We start from the raw sequence: 23,851 nt of genomic DNA, 5'->3' as shown, positions 1-23,851 counted from the left end.
AGTTATATTCCTTGAGCATGAATGTCTAAGATGTGATGAAAAACTGTTTTTGGAGACTCCACATAAGGAACGAAATACCTATGGAAGCATCTTATTTCTTTGTCTCGAAATTCTTTCCAGATATTTTGAAAGCCTGTGCTTGAGAAAGGGGTCATGTTATATATACATGGGGCAGGGGTGGAATTACAACCCATTTTATCTAGGTAGTCTCTTGTCTTTGTGTTGTGTGTTTATGTGAGAGTTTTCTTCCAATTGGTGTACATCTAACATGCTGTGGAAACAGCATATCATACCAATATACACATCTTCCATTTCCATTCCTCTCTACTCTGCAATAGAAAAGCTGAAGTCACATTAAGGTCTCATGAGTCTGCATGGTCTTGGAGCTCAGGATGTGATTTTTAACTTGGAGGTAATTATTCAGTTCAAGATTTCTCATAGTCGGTTATAAACAACCAAGGGATATAGAGATATTTAATATTTGCATTAGCACTCTACAGTTTATATAAATCTTTGCAAAATATCTTCTCTTCAGAAGAACTCTTACCTTGTTGATGTCCAGGGTGACAGAACTTCCTTCACAGAATTCTAAGAATGCACTGTTTCCCAAGCAGGTATGGGTTGGATATTAAAGTTTTGAGAAGTGAAGATGTCCTTCTTACAAAAAGCATGGCTATACCTCATCTCTATTATTAAGTACTTCCTTCTATACAAGACATCTTTCTGAAGGATGACTCCAAAATAGTGTAGATTATAGATCTATGGAGTACTTTTAACCCAATGAAAATATACCATGGTACAAGGATTCCTTTCAATTATTTGACCACAGCTGTTTCAGTATTTTTTAAATGTTTTTGGAATTGATGGGATAAAAGTTAAGTCTATAGTGTTGTCCCTGTGATCAGTTTGAGAAAAACAAAAAAAAGTGCTGCTGTCAAGACAAATGTGCTACCCTTTTGCTATGATTTTTCTTGAGGCAGCAACAGTCGAAGGATCACATCAACCACAGCCACAACACCTGCCCCTCCATACACATACAGAAGCAACGCATGAAATTCTTTTCCAGTGTGCGTAGTTCAGTTACACATCCTGACCAGTCTTACCAACTTCTCTATCAAAGAGTATGACTTTGAAGGTGGGAGAAGTGCTGATTGATGCAAAGCGTTCTTTCTCAGTGCATGGTTCCCTCTGGAATGAGCAGTCTTTGTTTCTGAGCTAAAACAAGCTGTCATTAATTGTCATTAAACACATTAATTGCATTCAACCTTATAGCTACCCCACTGCGGTGGGTATTCCATTTTGCCTGACTCTCATGTGTATGTTTTGTTCTAGGCCTTAGGAAGCTTATCTCATCCACAGCATTTCAGCAAAACTATATTTCTCTCACAATTGTTCCTATTTATAGTGTTCATGTTGTATCCTCGTGATGTGTTGAGCCAACCTTTAATGTGGGAGGATGAGCAATGGGAGTAAGATGGATGAGGGTGTATGTGATTCTTTGTGTTTGTATATGTTTATTCTTACACATACATTCTTTATATATGGGAAATAAATTAAACATTTGCAAAGCAAGTGAAATTGACTATGTGTGGATCATGAAGCATTTCCTGTGGGATGACAAACGTTTACAAAGACTGTGGAATAAGAAAAACCTCCATGTACCTAAGAACTTGAAGTTAAAATTTTTAAAGTAGGAGGGCACTTGTGTAGCTCAGTCAGTTAAGCCTCAGCTCAGGTCATAATCTCCAGGTCCTAGGATTGAGTCTGCATCAGGCTCCCTGCTCGGTGAGGAGTCAGTCTGCTTCTCCATTCTCTCTCTCCCTCTGCTCTCTCTCTCTCACTCACTCTCTATCTCAAATAAATAAAATATTTTTTAAAAATAAGATAAAATTTCTAAAGTGAAAATTGACAAATCCACAATCATTGTGGGTTTGGTATCTCTCTCCCTTGATCTCTCTCCCTTGATCTCTCTGATCAAGCAGATAGAAATGTGTAAGAAATGTGTAAGATATGAATGACTTAATAATTGTTATTTAACATATGGAAAGAATGGCATATATATCAAATTATTATGCCTGGATATAATTTATAATTGATGTTTAAATATAAAATGTTACTTATCAAAAAGCAAAATAATTGGCCATATATTTTTCTCTACATGACTCTCAACTAAAGTTAGTTTTTTATTTATTTTCCTTTTGTTTTTCTTTTTACGTGTAACCAAGTCATAGTCTCTTCAGAAAAAAAAAATTAAAAACGTGGTTCATTAGTGTTTTGTAAGCAACTTAATCTAATCTGAGTAGAAATAATGTGTTCAATCTTTTTTTTAGCACTGTTTAAATAGAACTCAGTAGACATGTGGATGCATCAAGCATTATGTATACACTAAAGAATTGTTTTTCAAAGTTAGCCTACATTAGAATCACCTGGAGGGTTTCTTCAAACAAGATTGCTAGCCCCAACCCCAGAGTTTCTGATATAATAGGACAGAGAAGGAGTCAGGAATTTGCTTGTCTAACAAGTTACCATGGGATGCTGATGTGGTGGTTGGGGACCATGCTTTAGAGACCACTGAACTAGAGCACAACAAAACAGCTGTTTATGAAACGTAATGCAGTGACTCAAAGCTTCTTAGCCATTATATTTTTATATATGTAAATTAAATCTTTCAGATTATCAATATTTGAAGAATCTTTCCCAGAAATGGAAGTCCATTTAAAATGTAAAGATAGTAAGAGTGTTAGCAATGTTATAGGTTATTCCTCCCAGTTTTATTTTTTTAAAGATTTTATTTATTTATTTGAGAGAGAGTGAGTATAAGCAGGGGGAGGGTCAGAGGAACAAGCAGACTCCCTGCTAAACAAGAAGCCCAATGTGGGGCTCAATCCCAGGACCCTGGGATCATGACCTGACCCAAGCACAAACACTTAACTGACTGAGCTATTTAGGTGCTCCTAAATATTTTATTTTAAAGTAATCTGTATACCCAAGGTAGGGGCTTAAACTTACAACCCAAACATTTGAGTTTGTTTTAGCTCAGATCAAGAGTCACATGTTCTACCCCAGAGATCAAAAGTCATATGCTCTACGAACTGAACCAGCCAGACACCTCATAATTTTACTTTTTCCTTTTTTACCTTTACTTTTATTATGTTCAGTTATCCAGCATATAGTACATCATAAGTTTTTGACATAGTGTTCAATGATTCATTAGTTGCATATAACACCCAGTGCTCATCACCACATGTGCCCTCCTTAATACCCATCCCCTGATCCCCTCCTTTCTACAACCCTCAGTTTGTTTCCTGGAGTCCAGAGTCTCTCATATGTTTGTCTCCCTCTCTGATTTCTTCCCATTCAGTTTTCCCTCCCTTCCCCTATGGTCCTTCACAGTATTCCTGATGTACCACTTACGAGTGAAACCATATAATTGTTTTTCTCTGCTCGACCTATTTCACTTAGCATAATCCCCTCCAGTTCCATCCACGTCGATGAAAATGGTGGATATTCATCCTTTCCAGTAGCTGACTTTTTTACTTCCATTTTATAACCCTTGAGCCTCAGGGTTTGGAATACCTTAAGTGGTCGAATAAGGCATCTCTAGGAAACTAGCTAGGCTCTGATAAAATCTTAGTTGGAGTTTCTAAAGCATGTGAGTATATAGCTGTCAAGTCATAAGACTTTCCCATGATACATCTGACATAACAACAGTCCTAAGTGTAGCACAAAGCCATGCTTTAAACTGGAACAACAACCTCAAATCTGACAGGGAGGATAATTTTGTAATTGAAGAGAACATTCAGAACATTGCAGTGTAGAGTGGTGGTTGGTTGGTTCAATAGCTACCAAAATTGAGACTTTATATTTCAGAGTATGCTAAACTTTCCCTGTGACCTAAAATCCATTGCCCTTATACCACAGTATGTTCTACCTCCTGATTCCTCTGTAAAGGATTAAAAAATCTCCCAAGCAAATTTAGTTCTTTTCCTATATTCTTCTCATACATACTTTCACAAATAACATAGAACAACATTGTACAGTGCCCATTGGCATATCCATTTCCCATTCAATTGGAAGGACCTTGAGGGCAGAGACACATTATTTTTATCTTTGATTACCATACACCCAACATTGTGCCCAAGATAAATACTGGTGAAAGGAAAGCCCTTCAAAACCAAAGATGGCACCTTGGCCATCATTGAATTGAGCACATCATTCCAGCAGCAGAGTGCACAATGCATCTGTATTTGTGAAATTTACTGAAAGGGCACACCAGGAGACTAGCCCCAATACCTCCCAATATTAGATTTGTGGGGGAAAAAAATAAATAAATCCCTAAAGTAGATTCCTGGTTAAACCCACTCTGAACAGACCAATAAAACCCACTACTCTTGATCCAATACAGAAGAGATGGGAGCTGGGACTACAAGGAGCTGTCCTTGCGATGCCACCACTGTCCCCTTGCCAACATCTCCACATACCATCTCTGCCCCCAGTCAGAGCATTTTGTGTTGTTGTTTCTTGTTACCCGTTAGCCCCACAACCCATGTTGGTGCCATGGGATGCAAATTGCCAGCCCCAACACAAACCCTGTCTCTGAAGAGGCACTTGGTTGGCAGAGTGAAAACACAGAGTAACGAGAGATGCCATCTGCATTTCCTACTACATAGCTCAATTAGTTGATTGATTTGTAACACTTTAAAAAACATTTTCTAGGCAAAGCAAATTAGGAGAGTGTTTTATAATGTATTCGGTTTAATTAAAACTGCACTAAGTGGAGTACTTTGCTTCTTGGTTTCAGAAAAAAATATTGTAAGGAAGTCACATACCATATTGATTTTCACCCCCCCCCACCAAACAGGAGTAAAATAACATTGCTAAAGTTTGCATCATCTAGAGCTGCACAAGTGTGCCTCTTTAAGAGGTTTTCCATAATTAGAAAGTAGAAGATTGGGTGGCAAGGGAAGAAATTAGGGTACATGCTTGCAAACTGGGGGTAGGTGGAAGGGGAAGCTAGTAGTATGCTCCAAATTTGAATAACCAACAACGCCTGCTCCTTGTGCACAAAAATGCTTTTATTGTCAAAAGGGGAAAAGAAAATCTGCCACATTCCAGATCAATTCAAAGACTTAATTGAACAAGTTGGAAAAGTTGAACATAGATGCTCGTCTTTACTAATAAAGTGAATGCAGAAACAATGACCCAATATGAGACTTCCCCAAGTTTGGATAAATTAGATGTTACTCCAACTCCCCTACTCACATCTCAGATTGTCCCTACCAGACGGCTTTCTCTGCCTTCCTGCTGTCTGTCACATCACCAAATGTAAGAGGGCTTCCAAATTGTTAGTCATCTGATTAAACCCTCAAATTATTGGAGACATTTGCATGGGTAATTATGATTTATTTAAAAGCACTTTGTTTGCATTGCTCTTGTCTCAGTTTCTTTAAAGCCAATTACTGAGAAATTGATTGAATTGTTTTGATTTTTGAGATCATTTGGAACTTCAGAACACATCCCTTTGCATAATTTTTTGAAAGTAAAACCAAAACAAAACAATAAAAGGAACAGCCTATGGAATTTCTGTATTTCACATCTTCAGAACTTCTGCAGCATGCTAGTAAGCAGTGAAAGTAGGAGGAACAGCCACAGTTATTCTTCAGTACCAGAAAAACCAAAGTAGACAAGTTGAACCAACTGTTTCAGTTCCATCTCATTTGATTGAATCAGTAATATTTAAATAGGGCAGAGTTTCTTCTGATTCTGTTGAACCTCTGTTGGACTTCAGCATCCTCTGGGTATTCTGTTCCTCAGATACCCAGAGGATGCTGGCAATGATGCTGTCCCATATCATAGAATATTCCTTTTCTTATCACTATTGATTTATGATCCTTCATTACCGAAATTACCTTGGAAAGATAAAAAACTGACCAGTGATACGAAATCTATCATCCATTCTAGGTAATACCCCCTTAATGAGGCCTGACTTCTCATCTCTAGTCCTTCCCAACCTACACATACAAAGTACTGCCTTGGGCTTGTCCATTCACTTTTTATAAGCAATGGCGTAAATTAAGCAGAAGGAACGATTACTACCCATTTCTTAGGATAGACCATTGCTTAGAAAATATTGTGAACAAATACATGTTGGGTATTAATTTCTTAAGACTGGTAATATTCTAGCTTACCTCCAAGTGTATGCCACGGGGGACTACCCCAAAAAGACATTTCAGGCTAACATGTCCATGTGATTCTATTTTTAAGACTCTAGTCTTCCTACCTTTCCAAAAACAAAGATGCTAAGAGATACCTCTGTGGGAACCCACTGATTCCATCAAGTGTGGTTTCATCAAATACATAATGACTCTATGCCAAAAAAGAAGAAAGACAATCTAGTATTTCCAATTTTAAATATTACTAATGGGATTGGAAGTAAAAATAATTGCTATTTAATTACAGAAATGTGTACTCCGACGCACAAATGCCTGATAGAGGATAATGACATTGGACACTGAAAATGTTCTGTGGCTGCTGGGAACATTTGACAATAATTTACATGTTTAATTGAGTTGCTGTGAAAGGCTCATTGCGCAATTACATGTTCACTTAGGTGCTCAAATAGATACTGAAAATACCTATGTTTCACTTGTACCTATTGCCCAAATGGCTGCTGCAAAAAATGTTGCCGTTTACTTATGTGGGGGACTATACATATGATTGCACTTTACTGTGTGTTTAAAATGCCTTCTGCCCTTAGGTTTGATGGCTCAGTCTTGCTCTGAGCAACGCTGCAATGCAGACTATTTATGGAACAATATTGCCCTCTGGCAGTGAGGCAGCCATTGGTTTTAATAACTGTTTTATGTCATTTTGACAGCTTTTAAACTAGTCACACCCAGCAGTTTAGGCCAGAAGGGAAACATCAACGAATGCCGGCAGGAGTTTTGTATTTTGTAATACAAAATACAAAACCTATATGTACATTTATATTAGGAAAACGCTACAATTCTTGCCTTAAAGAAAAGCTGCATCCCCAAGAGTCCTACTGAGTTTTTGCCAAGAAAAGCTTAGAGAAGTACAAATAATTGTGATGATATTGTGCTCAAAATACAGCAGAGACCAGAACTGCTCTCCTTTCTGAGACTTTCTTTCTGAGACTCGTGAACTGGAGTTCCACAAAGACAAAGTCTGGAAGCCCATGGCAGAGCTTCCTCCCATTGTGCATTTTGGAGACGTTCCTGGGATCAACAAAGAACCGCCAGGTCCTATCTGATCTTTTGAAATGAGTCACCTTGAGGAGTGTCCAGGCTTTCCACCAACGACCCAGGGCTGCTCACTGGAGCTAGAGAAACCAAAGACTGGGAAGCAGCTGCCAGTTCCTGGAGGGTATCTCTGCTGCTTCCAGCTACTTACTCAAAGCGAATGCCTCAAAAGAGCCAGGTGGGCTTTCCCAGCTGAGCTGGAATTACGGGGAGGGAGGCTCTGCTATATTTAAACATGCAGCTTCCAAACAGCTGAGAAAGGCATAGTTCTGTAAGCACCCTCCTCTTCCAGCCCAGTGGTCATGGCTGAAAGCATTTCTGTGATCGCAGGAGGCTGCTCCAGATCTGATCTCTGTTGTTGGATCTGGAAAAGCAAGGCCTTGGAAGGAGACCTCAAGCATCTGTCATCGCTCCCATGAACTCGCTTCCAGCTACAGAATAGGTCGTCCTTCTCTGCGGGCAGAGTTCTGAGACATGGGCCGGGAGGACTCTTCAGGAGAGGGAAGAGTAAATAAAAGTAGCATTTTATGCTTCTGCTTCAGGCACACACACAGGATTGCCTTCCACCCAAAATGCCAGGAAATACACTGTACACTGATTTTCAGCTATTACTTCCCGAAGGGAAGACACCAAGATTAAGAAGGGACCGTTCTGGGACACCTGGGTGGCTTAGTTGGTTAAGCGGCTGCCTTCGGCTCAAGTCATGATCCCAGCATCCTGGGATGGAGTCCCACATCAGGCTCCTTGCTCGGTGGGGAGCCTGCTTCTCCCTCTGCCTCTGCCTGCCACTCTGTCTGCCTGTGCTCACTCTTTCTGACAAATAAATAAATAAAATATTTTTTAAAAAAAAGGAGGGACCATTCTTGCAATTATAATTCAATAATGCCAAAATTAAAGATTTGGAAATTAAAGTAAGATATGAAAAAAACCTCAAGAAGGATCATTACAGAGAATAGAAAGAGAAAATAAAGATGCTGGATTCAGAAAACCGAGTTTAAATGAAACCTAGAAAGGAATTTAAGACTCTTCCTGCATATACTGAGACAATCAAGAGTCAGTTACATTAATTGAGTTATTATGTATAATCGTTTAGATTAAATGTTTATTTTTTTTCTGAATTGTCCTTTTTGAAAAAATTAGTTAAATTGTTATCATTCAAATGACAACATGGGTAGAAAAGGATTAGATTTAGCTTATAGTAGAAAATTAAAACAATTACCTTAATTGTTCAGGATATAAACAAAAATAGCTTCAATTATGCTCATCTAAGAAAGAAGGTTTATTTGCATTTATTTTAGCTGACTCAAGAATATGCGTAACATGTATACCCACATCTTAGGGGTAAAATGCCAGAAGAACATCAGGAACTGATCATGAAACAAAGCAAAGGAGGAGAGAGGGTTGGGTGTAATATGGCAACATCATACGTCTAAGCCCATCCAACAGATAAGAAGCTAGAGCATCCCCGCCAGAGCAGGTACCATCCCCAGCCAACCATTCAAGCTCTGATCCTTCCAAGCAACCCATTTTCCAAATTAGCTTCCAAATGATTTCAAAAGAAACTGATTCTGAAAGGAAGACAACTCCTTTTCCTTAGTGAATGACTTCAGGAAGCTCTTTAATTTTTCTTCTCTGCATTCACTATTAAAAGCTCTCCTCAAAATTCTCTACTTCAGCACTACGTTTCACTTCACAGAGGTTCTCCTTGGAAGAGCTGTGTGGGCCAGGAATGATGCAGGTCGTAGGGTCTATAATTTTCATCTTGTTCTGTTGGATTTCCTTTTGTGGACAGAAGTGACGTGATTCACATCTAGGAGCCTCTTCCGTGGAACAAGTACAGTATGCTGAATGTGATAAAAGCCCCAGCTATTTCTAGGATTGAATAACAACAATGACAATAATGGTATCATAGCAATAGCAAGGACAATGATAATTTGTTATTACTTCTTAGAAGATTCTGAAGGACTAACTACTGTTCATAGATTATGTCTTTTGATAATCACAGAATTTCTTTGAGGTAAAGATTGTTGTTTCCTGTTTACTCAGGTGGAAAATAAGGACAAGGGAGGTTATTTCAGTTGCTTAAGGGACAGGGCTAATAAGGATGTGAACTCAGGTCTGTCTGTCCCAAATCTATTTTTTATGACCTCCAACTACTTTTGTTTTTCTCGATTAAAAGAAAAATAATCTGTGGTAGATGGCATTATCAACCATGAGTCTTAAACCTCCCCCAAACCCACACTCTTTGCCATGGGACTTTGGAGATCCTCCCACTAAAGGAAAAGAGTTTATTTCCTGACTCTACCCACTTTGATCTTGGGTTTGGCCATTGGACTTGACAGTGGTGACATTGCACTAACAGCTCTTAGCCTGGGCTTTCATTTGGCTATGGTTCTTCTGGCTGTCCTCTAGCTGCTTCCCATGGCTTGAGAAACTAGCCTTGGCTAGCTTCCTGGTCCCAGGAGGGGTATAATGGACACACAGGACAGAGCTGCTCTGGTTGACCAGCTAATCAACCTCAGATGGTGCAGAGGTACATGAACACTAATAAATAATCATTGCTATCCAAGCTTTGGGGTGTTTTTAATAATTATAATGGCAACAGATACCCTCTGTATGGTTTATTTTTGAAGAGTATGTACTAAGTGAATGGGTGCACATGCATGTCCACATACACCTGTACACATACCTGTGTATGAGTCTTACTGTCTTCAATCCAGATAACCATTTGATGCAAATAAATTTGTCATTATCAAAGGAGAGGAAGTTTTAGGGTTATTTTCCTTTAGAAAACCATAACCCTTTCATTTCCTTTTTGGTTCCCCCATTAAAAGGCAAGATGTTTTAAGATAGTTTAGCTGCTTAACTCTGGCTTTGGTCTTTGGTGAGTTTTTGATAACCGACATTTAACAGGGACCCTCTCCACACCACTGACATATCTCAGTAAGAGGGAGGCATCTTGACCCCTGCAGGGCAGTGACAGTTCAGTGTTCTCTGTTGAACCCCATCCTGGTTGTTCTCAGCTGTAGGACTAACCGGGAGTGGTTTTGACTTTGAACCAGATCAGCAGTGATGAGTGAATGAATTGCGAAATAGCTTTGCAACATCAAAGTCTGCCATCAAGTGGTATCATGTCATTTTATGATATAAGACACTAGACAAAGGCAAAATGCCGAAAGAAAGAAAGAAAGAAAGAAAGAAAAATGTGCACACAGATATATTCACACACACACATGCACACAGACACACATTTAACAAGGCATTTGAAGCTGTTCTCGGATTGTGATTAGGTCAGAGTTCCTGCTTTGTACCTTTGGCTTTTGGTATCTTGACCTATCTGGATTCACAATGAGTATTTGATACAGTCAAAGCTACATTCTTGGAGTATAACTAGGTCTATAAGATGAACTGGATAACTGGCTTAATTTTGACAGAAGTCAGATCCAAATAATCTTGCCTAAAAAAAAAAATTTCGTTGTTTTTTTGTTTGTTTGTTTGGCTCAATGTTCTAGTTAACATGGCTTATGTTATCCCCACTGAGAAAAAATGAATCTGGGTCAGTTGTTACAAACAAATACAAGTTGATGTATTCAACTGCTATAGTAGTTTATTGCCAATTGATTCATCTGAAATAGTTTCCTTTTATAATTCATGAATAAAAATGTACACGTTATGATAGTTGGTACTCTGTGAAATATGCCCTAATTTGCTAATATCTAAGTGGGAAATAAACATATTTGTATTTGATTTGGTCTAGATTTTTAGCAAGATTTTCATAATTTCAATAACATATTAATGAGTTTCATTTGTAAATGGGAAGACTCCAGGGTTTAGAACAAGATATATGCTTCTGTCTTGGTGGTTTGAGGGCAATGCACAGGAGATATTCCCTCTGGAAGAGAGGCTGAAAGTGGGAGGTCAGCTGAAAAAAAGGGCTACTTCCATTTGCATAGAAGAGAAGTGCATGATTAAGAGAAGGCTGACCATACTGTGTACCTTGTTTGCCATTTTCCCCTGTCAACCTTGCAACCCAATTAGAGTATGCAACCCAATAGTCTAGTATTTCTGTTCCATTTTGAGTTTTTCTATGCTCTCTATCTCTATTCTCTATTGATCTGGTTAAGATGAACACATGGAATCATTAACAAATCCTGATTTGGTTCTGTTACTTGAGTATTTGTTCTGTGTTCACCTTTCCAAACCACATTGAAATCCATAGTTCTCTAAGCTACTGACAGGTTTGCCCAGTTTCTCTCTTTTCCCCAGTATATGCTTCTAAAACAGACTCCAGAGTGATTTTTAAAATACACATTTTATCAATTTCTTCCTCAGAACCCTTCAATGGTTTCCAACACCCTCTGAATAAAATCTAAATGTCACATCTCAGCCTACAATGACCTTTAAGATTTAGTCCCTGCTAATCTTACCAGTCTTTTGGTTTTTTTTTTTAATATTTATTTATTTATTTAAGAAAGAGATCAAGCATGGGAGCTGGGGGATGGGTAGAGGGAGAAGGAAAGAGAGAATCCCAAGCAGACTCCCCACTGAGCACTGAGCCTGATGTGGGGCTCAATCTCATGACTCTGAGACCATGACCTGAGCCAAAATCAAGAGTCAGAAGCTCAACAGATTAAGTCAACCAGGCACCCCTCTCCACAATATTTTTTCTTTCTGATCTCTGCCTTGTGTCCACGCTGACCTTCCTGCAATTCCCCAAACATCCCATGTTTGTTCCCCACACTGAGCCTTTCACTTGCTGTTCCCTTTGCCTGGAATGACCAGTTCTTCCGCACCCCAGATCTTCACTGGCTTGCATTCTTACTTCTTTCAGGTTTCTTCTCAAATGTCACTCCTCAAAGAGATGCTCTCTGGCTACTTGATCTAACATAGCCCTCCACTCTTTATATGTTCTTTCTTTTGACTTTTATTGCAATGCAACTGGCCCCCCACTGACAGGGTGTGCTTCTCTCTAGAAGGGTGATTCTGGATGCAACTGCTAGTTTTTAATACTTATTATCTTTTTAAATGCAGAGAAAAGGGCTCCTCCTGCTAGTTCAAAAGCTGAGCTCATGGCTTCATTCTTTGCTATTCAAATTATTATCCGACAGCCACTCCTCTGGCTTCTCTTGTCTATAACAACTCAACTATGGACCAATGTGACTTCCACATCATACTGATGATTCCCCTATTTGCCAATGATGTGTGCCCTAATTTGCATTATGGAAACGCTCATTATAGCAGAGTGCATTGTATAGGTGTGTAAATGCATGGAAAATGGCTCAAACAAACTGGAAGGATGTATGCAAATCGATTATGGTAGGAAGGGAGAATTTTATTTTTCCATTCATTCTGCCTTCTATTATTCTTTACATACTGTTTGCAGAAATGTATGTGTTTCTTGTGTTGAAAAGAGTAAACCAAAATTTAGGGAGACCCAAAAATGAAAATAAATGAATATATTTTAAAAGTAAGGAAGAAATATGACAAATAAGTGTATTACAGATTTATACATATGTATCTACCTTCATACATAGATTGGAAGGTGGACATATAGGTAGGTAGGTAGAGCTCCTCTTGGCACAACTTCATCAAATATTCCTTTCGTGTTGCAGTGACAATCTATACAATACAGATATCTGTGCCTTTTATATTTTCAAGAAAAGTAGGTATAATACAAATGTAGATACTTGTGTTTTTTATATCCTTTCATGAAACCAATAAAATATTCAGGAGCGAGAGAGATAGGAGAGACAGGCAGAAAGAAAGAGACACTAAAGGAGGAGGGAGTGGGAAAAGAAAATAAACATCACTTTCCTTTCTCTCTTTGAAAACAACCCTGGGAATCTTGGTGTATTTCTTTTGTGTGTTTCCTTTGCCAGTTGTCTTCCTCCCAGTAAATCATGTTTTTCAGTGTGGGTCTCATCATTGGTTTCACAGAATGAGAGAGGTTGCCTAATTTTTTGTACTGCCTGAAAATCCCCAAACTGCTTTCTCACATTTCTCTCTAGAGCCTTCTAAAATCTGTATGTTCTCTTCGGCAATTTCTTATGACACTTCTGACCTGGAGATGTATTTCTGAGAACCAAAGCTCCGGCCGTTCCAAGTCACATTGGTCAGTGTCATCTCTTCTTACGTTTCCACTTCACTGCTTAAGGCTTAGCATTCTTTCTTCAGAATAAGAACACATTGATGATCTTTTATTACTTAGGTAACTGACTGTGATGATAGACAATTAGAACAATCCCTTCTTACTTGAGACACTGCAATAATTACCTTTTGCTACATGACAAACCACCCCATAATATAATGAGGGAAGAAACAGATGTTTACATCTCATGATTCTTTGGGTCCAGAGGTTTCTCTACATGATGGCTCCATCTCCAGCTGGCTAGCCCAAGCTTGTTCACATTGTAGCAAAAAGGAGTCAGGCAGGAAGAGAGCACAGGCCCCAGTGCACAGCCTCTGATTTCAAGTCTCTGATTCTGTCAGATTTGCTGTTGACCCACAGACTAAACCAAATTACAAGTCCAAGCCCAGATTCAGTGATGGAGCTCGTCCACATATTCATGGGAGGAACTGCAAAGAATCTCTATATATATATTTTTGGAAATCTACCACAGCCACCAAAAATGAGAGGGTGACTTGTTCTCTTTTCCATTGTAAAGGTTACAAATTAGCACAAAATGCATACTTTCTCTAGACAATGTATAGTTATATTTTATGTGTTCCCTTCCTCCTTTTGTCAAGGCTTGTACAGATCAATTCTGGGAAGAATAGCAGAGCCCTTGTGGTATACTACATTTTAAGAATACTAGTGACAATTTATTTACCCAGGATCCTGTCTCAGATTGTATAGTCTGGGCACTGCACGATCTAGGAGATGCTGTTCACACCATATTTGTAGTAATTTTGCATTTTTATTGCAATAATTTCTTAGCAAATAAGAGTTTAGTTTCTGGAGGAAAGTTTTTTTTTTTTTCTGATTTCTAAAAAAGTGACTGTTTCCTTGTGACTTATATTGACAAGCCCATCTTTTTCCAAATGAAGAGAGACTTATTACAATAGATGGCAAGGAAGTCCCTGACCCGCATAGGTTAGCTTTAGCTGCTCATGTCTTCTACCTTGAAGTGCTTGTCTTTCTGATTTCTAAAAGACAAGTCACCCTAGTCTTAATTGTTATAGATTGTGTTTGTTAATATTCATAACTACAGAACAAAAATTTCACAATTTTAAAGTATGTTTGATTTTCTAAATCTGGAGTTGTTTTTCTCTGGACTCCATTTTGTTTGCAGTTTATCACTAAATGATTTTTTCTGTATATGTATTTATATATATAAATATATACATATATATAGTGAATCTATATTCTTTAAAAAATTTTAACATATTTTTAATATTTAAAATGATTAAAATATTAAAATAATAAAGTATTGTCATGGCTGTGTAGCTTAGTCAGTTAAGCTTCAGATTCCTGGTTTTGGGTGCCTGGGTGGCTCAGTTGGTTAAGCAACTGCCTTCGGCTCAGGTCATGATCCCAGAGTCCCGGGATTGAGTCCCGCATTGGGCTCTCATCTCCACGGGGATTCTGCTTCTCCCTCTGAACTTCTTCCCCCTCATGCTCTCTCTTACTGTCTCTCTCTCAAATAAATAAATAAAATCTTTAAAAAAAGAAATATTCTTGGTTTCTGCTCAGGTTATAATCTCAGGGTGGTGAGATCGAGCCCCGTGTCAGACTCCTCATGTAGCTGGGAGTCTGCTTGAGGTTCTCTACCTCTCCCTCTGCCCCTCCCCTGCTCATGCACACTCTTTCTCTCTAAAATAAATATAATCTTTTAAAAAAGTAATATTAAAGTATTTTTAAAATTCTCAAGTACATATTTCTCTATATTATATGCAAATATATTTTATACATTCTACATTTTATATTCATATACATTACGTATGTTTACATATAAATATAAATAGATACTTTTTTCTGCCTCTCAGTGGATTTCTCCTAATCCTTTGATTTTATTATTTCAGACACTGATAACCCTCTATGTTCCTAGAGGTTGTAGTCTAGTGGAACTAGAAGCCTTATGTGTGGGTTTGGAGATCTGGAATGTTCCGTGTTTTCCTATTTCCTGGAAGCATAATGATGCATATTGTAGCTTATTTGAAAAAGTCAGTTGCATAATTTAATACAGTTTGCTCTATTTTAATACAGAAACACTTCCTTACTGGGATTTTTTTAATGCTGCATTTATATCACTTATTCCAAAACATTTATTTGTACTAGAATCCTTTCAGAAGACTTTATAATCCTTAATTTTTATCCAGTTGACAAACTTTATTCAAGCATCTTTGGAAATTTTGATGTAAACTCACAGTGCAATTGTTGGATTAGGATGACTAATCAACTAATCGTAAAATAACTATGATTTATTTCTGTGTTAACCAAGATTTCCTATCCTTTGGAATAGGTAACGTAGTTAAATATTAACTTAGAATTAGCTATGGTATTAGGACTCATTGCAAAAAGAAAACAAAGCAATATAAAAGCTAACACTGAATCTCTATGTTGGCTTCCTTTGAAAGAGTCTAGAGCATTCTCAAGTTTCTATTTAAGAATTTTTATGAATTTTTATTTTATGAATGTGCATAAAACAAGGCAAGTCAGAAGAGGTTTAAGCGTGGGCACCTGGGTGGCTCAGTGGATTAAAGCCTTTGCCTTTGGCTCAGGTCATGATCTCAGGGTCCTGGGATCTAGTCCTGCATTGGGCTCTCTGCTCATCAAGGAGTCTGCTTCCCTCTCTCTCTCTCTGCCTGCCTCTCTGCCTACTTGTGATCTCTGTCAGATAAACAAATAAAATCTTAAAAAAAAAAAAAGAAAGAAAGAAAAGAAAAGGTTTAAGCTTATTAATCTCATCCTGAGAGGGTGTTGGTTGTAAATAAAAAATACATTTATTTTTCAGTGATAACTGGCTCAAATTTCTTAAAACATGGAAGTTCCCAGGTAAACACACATGTACGTACATGCTCACACACGTGTGGCACACACACATACATTCAAAGCTATGTTTTATTTTTGCACTTGAGAATGACAATGGTAGGTTTATCTTACCCACAAGTAAAATAATGCCAAATAATGCTGTATAAGAAACTATCCTAAAACTCACTGGCTTATAGCAATGAGCATTTATTTATTTATTGAATTCAGGTTGGCTAGAGCATCTCTGCCTCAGGCTTGGTCTTGACCTTGGCTTTAATCTTCGGGCTCAGTTCCACTCCATGTGTCTTATTCTAAGGCTCAAAACAAAGGACAGCAACTTCTTGGAACAACCCTTCTCATGGCGAGTAAACACAGAGCCAAGCCAAATAGCCAAGCATATTTAAGGCTTCTGCTCACGTCACATATGTTGACAGTTTTTGACCCAAGCAAATCTCATGCTCAAACTCCAAATCAATGAGGTGTGAAAATGTATTCTATCCACGGGGGCACGGAAAGAGCCATAAATATTTACAGAACAATAATCCAGTATTTCACATTTACCTAAAAAATCTTATAAATGGAAATGCTTATAGAGACTGCCAGGAACTATTTGAGTAAGCCAGTCTAGGTGGGGAACAAAGCAAACAGCAGAGGAAGACCCCATCCAAGAACATGGCAGAAACAAGAGCTTCGAGGATTACTGCTTTGTAGGAATTCCCAGGGAATTTCTGCCAAGTACTTGATTTTTTAGAAAGAGGGCATGGGAATTCATTACCTTATGTTAAAATGTTTTGTTTTCAAATGTTGGAAAGCAGCTTACTTTTGAAAAATTATGTTTGAGCTAAACAAAACTTGCCTTCAGACCAGATATAATTTAGAGTCTGCCATTTGCAACCTTTGACCAGAAGTCTCTTTAAATTACCAATACACAATCCTAGAATTACACATTTCAGAAAGTTTTAAAATCTTTCCTTTGTGTTCAACAATACCAAGGCCATCATTTCACTTTACCACAGGCAGGGTTAACATTGGTCAGATTCTTTGGCCTATTCTTCTGTAGATGTTTTCTAAAAATAAAATTATTTAGAAAGTGCATATATAATGATACAATGTTTTATTACTAGAGAGCTACATAGTTTACACAGTGCTTTCAAATACTTAAATTGATTTAATCCTCACAGCAAGTGGTGGGGTTATCATTTTGCAATGAAAAAATCAGCTCCAAAAGATAATGTCATTTTTTCCCCAAGGTCATAAGGTTAAGGTCATAGCACAGGTAAGATTCTAGGTCATTGAGCTCTCTCTTTTTCAGGTTTGATAATCAAGATCTATAGAACACCAAAGCTATTTTGACTACTGTCCTGATTTTATTCTAATATTCAGTGTATAGTAGAGTGGTGTGTTCTAATATCTTCTATTTTAAGCATGTAGATCTCTCTTTGATGGAGAGCTAGTGAAGGCCCTACAATTTAATCATGATGTTGCCTTTATCCTGATTTGTACTCTCAGTTACATCTGCTCTTGTGTCTTTAAACCTCATTCCTATCAGATGATTAAATAATGATTATCTTGTCTACAAATAATTGGTTTTGTTTTGTGGTTCCACTTGACCCCTCAGTGACATGATGCAGTTTAAGAATGTCACAGATGTCAAGTTGTAAGGCAGAGAATGCTGTTTTTTTAATCAGAGAAATGCGGTGATTCAGTGTCTAAAACATATTCCTAAAAATGAGTGGACAGAGAGATTCTCCCACAAATCAGCTCTGTGATTCTCAGCTTTGACATCTCATTTTCTCTTGAGATTGTCTAAGGAAAAGTAAGATGATACAAAAATGGTGAGAATTCTGTGGAAAGATGGAAGTTTTAATCCAGGTTCAACTTACTAATTAATTAACCAATCAGATCAATCCCCTGTTAGCTCATTTGAACAGTATAAGCCGTGTTGGCCAACTATATCGCACTGATTTATTCTTGTAATTAATAGAACCATGCAGCATTCCAGTTACAGATTGATAATTGAAGCATTATAAAGTTGAAACAGTATACAAGTGTGTTTTCCTTTTCTGAAGATTGCTGATAAAAGCCATCCTTTTAGGAGGTGCTGACTATATCCCCTCAATGATGAATAATACAAAGTACTGAATAGATGTCATGAACAGTATTGCACTTGAGAGAGGTCATCATCAGTCCCAAAGCAAAGTTTATAAAATATGAAAGAAGAAGATAAAGTAGAGACACAGTTCCCATTTAAATTCCTTTGCCAGTATTTTGTGGCTGTTTTGTTTTTAATATCTCCCTTGGAGCAATGAGTCAAATGCCTTCCATCAAAGGAAAAAATAGTGATATACATTTTGCACATAGTAAAATCTGTATAATTTCATGGCTGCTAAAAAGGAAAATATTTCCTCTCTTTCCCTCTTCCTGTGTGTCTTTAGTGTAATGAAGTAACTTCCCTTGGAGGTCAAAGGATTCTGCTATTTCTCTTTCCATGTTTTTAGACATTTGTAACCTCCTGCTTTGAAACTTGTTTTGTGTTTGGGGGAGTTTTAATAGATAGTATTAACTGGTGCCTAAAGGGGGAAAAAGTTATCTCTATGTAAAAGCAGTAAAGTTATAGGAAAGCAGCTAAACAATTCAAGAGCGTTATGTTGATTGCTCTTTCAAGATTCTTGTTCCCTTGTGGTGACAGTCTTAGGCCTCTGGAGTTCACTTTTCTCTCAGTGACTCCATTTCATTCCTTTTCCTGTGTATGCTGTGCCTTTTAGAGTTTTCCAGTTCCCTTCTCCTTTGAAATCTCAAAGGCTGTGTCCCCTGCAGGATCCACTTCGGAGCACTTCTGTCTACTTCTGAACACTTCCTGGAGATTCGGGAGTGTCAGAATTCCCAGGAGGGCTGGTGGAGGTCCGCATACTTCCCTTCATGCTGAGCGGTGAAGTAAGGGGAAAGGCTTCCAGTTCAGAGTGGGTCTTCATGGCTGGAGAGCCAGGGGAAGATGATGGGGCTGTGACTGGAAGGGAGGATAGCACACTTTATAGCCTCAATCCAGCATGTTCATAGCCATCTCCTTGGGAAGAATTCCAAAGAGAATAAAGTTTCAGGGGGAAAAAAGGAAAAGAAGAAAGGTATTTTGTATGGGAATAGTGATCTGCCCACCATCTGATTTCTTTTTCTTTTTTTAAACATTTTATTTATTCATTTGAGAGAGAGAGAGAGAGAGTGAGAGAGGGTAGAAGGTCAGAGGGAGAAGCAGACTCCCCATGGAGCCAGGAGCCCGATATGGGACTCGATCCCCGGACTCTGGGATCATGACCTGAGCTGAAGGCAGTCGCTTAACCAACTGAGCCACCCAGGTGCCCTCTTTTTTTTTTTTAATACCCTATTTTTCCCCCACCTGTCTTCTGCAGGAAAACAAAACAAAACTAAAATTGCACAAATGACTGTCTAAGAACAATATGACTATATAAATGTGACCGATTTGAACCGATTTTGAATTTGGCCCTGTTCATATATATATTTAAATTGACTTGTGCTCCAGTGCAAAATCATACAGGATAGTCAAATCCTTTGGGAACTATGTGGCTGGATTGCAGAATGCTTGGCAAATGAAGGGGGCAAGCCCCAGAATGACCCCCAGATATCTTAAAGAGATCAGACTTTCTAAGAAGGGAAGACTATCCCTGAACAGACTGCCATATTTCTTGAACTTGAGAAAGATTCATTGGTACCCCAAACTAAAAATAAATTTGGCCTCTCAATTGATAATTAAGATGACCCAGACATAAAAGAATGAATTGTAACAAAAGTAGGAAAATGTGGATAGTTTCACCCTGACTCACAGCCAAGTGGAAAGGCATGCACTTCTAAGGCTACAATTCCAGGCCTGGTATCTCAGACTTGAAGCCCTAGGTCCCTACAGACGTGTCTCGCTTGGCCGGCGTAAGTTTGCCTCCATTTCCATAGAATTTGAAAAACCAGATGAAGTTATTCACAGTGTTTAACAAAGTGATGTTTCACATAGAAATCCAGATTTCTGGCTTCTTTGGGATGACCTCGATACCCATGCCCAAGAACAGAATAGCAGCTACTCCTTTCGGTAGCGGCTTATGCTCATCAGGTCTATATGGTCACACCCAATCCCCCTACTTCAGCCCCCTGAGCACTCCCTCCACATACACATATATCCTCAAGTGTCTGACTCTTGGTACCTTTCACTTACCCCCTGATTGCTGGACCATCATTGCTGCGCCGCCACCCTTCTTATTGTTTACCAGGCACCCTCAACACTGTCCTTAGATGTTCTCTGTAGTAATGGGCTGTGTTTACCTGTGAGCCTTCTCTCGCTTCAAGGACCAGTGGTCTACCTTAGTGACTGCTGTGAAATAATGGCTACCCCCTACATCAGCTCTCTACCCCAACGGGTGCTGGCCCTTTCTCATTGTAGATCCCAGCCTGTCATCTTGACCATGCTCCAGGCCACTCACATGTCAAATAAGTAGTTATTTAAATCAAATCATATAATGAAAAATCAAGCTGCTGTGCAGCGATGATACACATTGATGCTACTAATACATACACCTACAAGAGTTGTTCTCTTTCTAAACTAAATGAGGAGAACACCTCTTTTTAAAAGTTAACACTTGCAGACCTGCCCAACAGCAGCATATTCACTGCAAAAATACATTTCTATTTCACAGGAGGTGGGGAAAAAAGGAAAACCAAATTTCATGTCTTGATTACTCAACAAGAGAGTGTATTGATGACTCGAGTTGTCCTGAGCTAGGTAGTGATTATGTTTAAGTGCCATAGAAGATTTTCTTGGAAGAGATTGCAATCACTGTAAGTACTTAGCATTGCATTGCTTACATGAAAGGAATGCAACTGAGATGAAAAGAAACCTCCTTAGTATAGATTAGTTTGTCTATTGTCCATTAACTATGAATGAAAGTTGAAATTCAGCTCATTATGATGCAGTGCTGGATTCTATAAAAACAATAGTCCTTGTTTGAAGAACTGCGGGAAGATCTCCAGAGCTTTTTTTGCTGGAGTGGTTACTTGTGGAGGTTACAGAAGTTTAAGAACACGATTTCTTCTTGCTACCGGCATAAATATGTTGTGATATACACATAAGTATGTGTATACACATATCTGACTACACAGGTGGGAGTGTGGGGGTGTGGGTGTGTTTCTGAGGCCCTCCTACTTCAAGCAGCATTTCCTCTTTTATTTAGTTTTATATAATGGGATTCCATGTGAGATAACACTTCAGGAGAAAATGCTGATAGTCATAAGCAAAATTTAGGAAAACGCGAATCTAGTCTGGCTTGCCTATTTTCTACATGGGGCAATAATACTAAGAGACATTATGGGACTTCTGCAAAGTCACCGACTTGTTGATGGTACAGCCAGGTTTAGACCATAAGGCTCAAAACTCCTAGTTGGACCTTCTTTGCACTCTATTGGCTAGTATTTATTGAGTGTTTGCTTTGTGCAGAAACAGTGCCACACCCGAATTATCTCAGTTAACAATCCCACTAATGCCATGAAGTCAGTATTATTCATGATTCATGTTGGAGATGAAGATAAAAGTCCTCAGGGAGGGTAATTAATTTGGCCAAGGTCACAGAGCTAGAAAGTGCAGTCAGAATTCAAGTCTAGCTGTATCTTTTTTTTTTTTTTAAGATTTACTTACTTATTTTAGAGAGAGATCACAGGTGGGAGGGGAGAGGGAGAGAGAAACTGAAGCAGACTCTGTGCTGAGCACTGAGCCCAACTCAGGGCTTGATGTCACCACCCTGAGATCAAGACCTGAGTGGAAATCAAGAGTCCAGCGCTTAACCAACTGAGTCACCCACACACCCCTAAGTCTAGCTAATCTGATTCCAAAGCCGCTAACCGTTATCTTAACCACTTCTATTTACCATTCTCATAACCATGCTTATCAAAGATGGTAAAATAGACCATAAAATCAAATTTTATATATTTTTACACCCATGGATGGAATAAAAAACCATATTCAGTCATGGCATTTTAATTATATACTCTGTACTCTTCTGAATTCCATTCTTAAAGAATTGTCAGACTTGAAAAGATCAGCTCACTGAATCCAGAACTGGTGAGTTTAGAGCTAACAATTTTGCAGATCATTGCAACTGTCATGGAGACAGTTTCCCACTGATCTGAGGAGATAATAAAGAACATCTTGGTATACTCATGATGCCCAGTCAGTACAGGGTAATGACAGTGAGCCATAGCCAGGAGAGTTGAGAGAATGGTACTTTCGAACTGGAAAACAAATCCAACACAACAGTGTTTGGAAGAGTTGCAGATAAGGGTCTAGAAGGCACTATGCTTACCAACCTAATCTCTAGACAGTCTTAGAAGAACTTCACCCTCGTTACACTCTCCTGAATACACTGCGGTAGATGCTGAGTTACCTCATTAGAGTCCCGATGGATAAGGATAGATGCTGCTGGAGGGCACCATGGTAATACCATCTCTCTGTTTGGACAAAGAGACAATTCAGTCTCTCGAATTTGCTACATAAAGGGTGATTATTTCATTCCCTGCTCAAAATGGCAAGAGGCCACTCGTAAATTATCTGGACCAACCCATTACCAGAAATGAACTATTACCCCACCTCTTGAAGTATTCATTCAGTTTGGCTTTGTCTGCCCATAGGAAAGTTACACGGCAAATAAAAGTGTTTCAATAGCTAATATAGGTCTAAAACAAGTGACCACTCATTTCAGGTAATAATGTTATTTAACTAAATGGGATGCTCAGAATCCATAGGTAGATACAGGTTTGGGGTCAGTAGTGTACATACAGGGTACCAAGTACAAAGACCACTGGTGAGTTAGGAGCAGTTGTACGTGTCATTTAGAATAACAAAATCAGGGTGCCTGGGTGCCTCTGTCCATTAAGTGTCTGCCTTCAAATCAGCTCATGATCCCAGGGTTCTGGGATCGAGTCCCACATCCTGCTCTCTGCTCAGTGGGAAGTCCGCCTCTCCCTCTCACTCTCCCTTTGAGCTCTCTCTCTCAAATAAATAAATAAAATCTTTAAAAATAAAAAAAGGATAACAAAATCAGCTCTGGAGATGCAGATGGGACTTACAGAGGTGATATGAAATCTTCCAGGTAAACACCATATTATTTAGTGAACAAAGATAATGATTTACTAAATGAAACCTCTCCACCTTTTATGCTGTTATAGGTAGATGAGTTCCTATGGCCCAGATGAAGGGAACTGTGGAAGGAAAATTCATAACCCTTATCAATATGATCATTTGAATTATAATGATGAAAATATGTTGTAATTTCTAGTTCATAAAAATAGTGAGTGATTTTTAGATATTTTTAAAAGATAGTTTAAGGTTCATGTGTTGTGCTCCTCTATATTCAAGATGAACTGAAGAATTAAAGTGCTTTTAGAAGTATTGTTTAGTTTGAAAAGCATTTTTCCCAAAGTACTTAAGTATTAAAAAAATATATCTGATCTAATTTCCACTGTCTCCACATGATTCCATGAATATTTTCAGAACAACAGAGATTACAACATAGTATCTTCTACAGGAAAAATAAGCTTATTTTTTTTCCATAATGGTTCCCAAGCTTGA

The 23,851-nt window shown here is 38.4% G+C and overlaps 1 protein-coding gene across 1 annotated transcript in view; it reads left to right on the top strand.

Moving 5' to 3' along the window:
* MACROD2 (mono-ADP ribosylhydrolase 2) overlaps window positions 1-23,851 on the top strand; it is a 2,072,211-nt gene that overhangs the window by 1,791,974 nt on the left and 256,386 nt on the right. The gene's annotated exons all lie outside the window — the stretch shown is intronic.

Source organism: Meles meles, chromosome 16 (assembly GCF_922984935.1).
Source record: "Meles meles chromosome 16, mMelMel3.1 paternal haplotype, whole genome shotgun sequence".
Lineage (NCBI taxonomy): Eukaryota > Metazoa > Chordata > Mammalia > Carnivora > Mustelidae > Meles > Meles meles.
The sequence above is the reverse complement of the archived record's forward strand: the minus strand, read 5'-3'. Positions and strand labels throughout refer to the sequence as shown.